Source organism: Olea europaea, chromosome 10 (assembly GCF_002742605.1).
Source record: "Olea europaea var. sylvestris chromosome 10, O_europaea_v1, whole genome shotgun sequence".
Lineage (NCBI taxonomy): Eukaryota > Viridiplantae > Streptophyta > Magnoliopsida > Lamiales > Oleaceae > Olea > Olea europaea.
In genome coordinates this window covers 11,894,289-11,895,869 of record NC_036246.1, presented here as the reverse complement: position 1 = coordinate 11,895,869, position 1,581 = coordinate 11,894,289, and positions in this window count along the sequence as shown.

The following is a 1,581-nucleotide window of genomic DNA, read 5'->3' as shown; positions in this document are numbered from 1 at the left end:
GAATTTTGAAAATTAGATAGGACAAATAGCAAAAGCACTTCTAGAAAGACAGCTAGGATCCTGCCAAGTGACGCTTTGACAATTCTCAAATAATAGGTAATGACAGTGACAACTATGGAGAACAAGTAAATTGAGGCAATTACTGTGCGAAGTGGGGTTATCTTCCAAAAATTACAGTTAAGGTAGTATTAAATGAAAAGGTACCTTCTACAAATAAGGACCGTGTGGTCCAATCTGAACAATCAACAAAAATAATGCTAGATCAGAAGTCAGACAATCTACATTTTAAGATAACCGTTGCAATCAAGACTTATGTGCCTCATGTCCCCTTTTCCACAGAGATTGTAGAAAATGAAGTTGGAAGAACAATATGAGAAGTTCTTGGACATGTTGAAGAACTTCACATCAAGATTCCATTAATTGATACAATCAAACAAATCCCAAGTAGTCACCCACTCATTTGCTCGTTTATCTCTTTCTACATCATTTTCAATTAAGGTTGGAGTTTTGTAGCCATACACGATCGAGTAACATGCTTTCTTATCTAAAGATTGGACCTAGACTTACATTCTAGTTTTTCAATAAAAATAATTAGTCCCATCCGAGCCAGGAGATCTAAATGGTGCTCCATTCATTTCTAGATTTTCTATAGACTTTTTGAAAGTGAACCACTCTAATACCAATTAAACGTTTTAAAACTGAGTTAATCGACCAATTTCTCTCAATTATTCGTTTCAACCAGAATAAGGCAGATAGTCAGAACTTCTTACAAGCAATTTTACTCACAGTTTTGACTGGGACTACTTAACAATTTGTGTTCTACAAGATATAATCTATTATGAAATTAAATAAAAATAATCATCAGATATAGCGGGCAACCCCTAAGGGAAATATTTACGGGCCCCAAGCCATGAGTAAAATATTCCTCTATCAAAGAATAAAAAATATAATAGTTTCGATCTTGTAATTTTGTAAAATTAACAAAAACAATAATAAATAAGTAAAGAACTACTCTCTCATTTTCTTTCTTCTTTTGACTTGTTGGAGAAGTGAAATCAAATCCTCCAATCTTGACTTTATCATCACTTTACTATTGTATTCGGCTGCAATCGCCACTTGGATAAGATTTACCAATTTTAACTCAATCCAAGTAGCCTGATTTTTTTAGCAAGATTTCATTCACGCTCAGGTGTGTTATCTTCAATAACAATTGAAGAACACGATTTTTGCTTTGAGATTCTTCAATAGAACAAAAATCACTGAAGATGGTAAGAAGATTTTAGAACTTGCTGTTACAGGTTCGCTGGACATAAACAGATCTTTCTCAAAGTATTTTTTCATCCTTGAATAAATTTCTTTACTTATGTAAAGACCCCTCCAAGGTAGGATCGTGTTTTACCTAGAATATGGAAGTTTTACATGGTTAAAATAATATAGAATATGTTTGATATGGTCTATGTTTAAATTAAAGAAAGTTTTAAATAATCTTTCCTTCTTTTAATTATTTGACCGATCAAACCAATCTAATAAGGTAAATATCTCTCTCTCTCTCTCTCTCTCTCTCTCTCTCTCTCTCTCCCT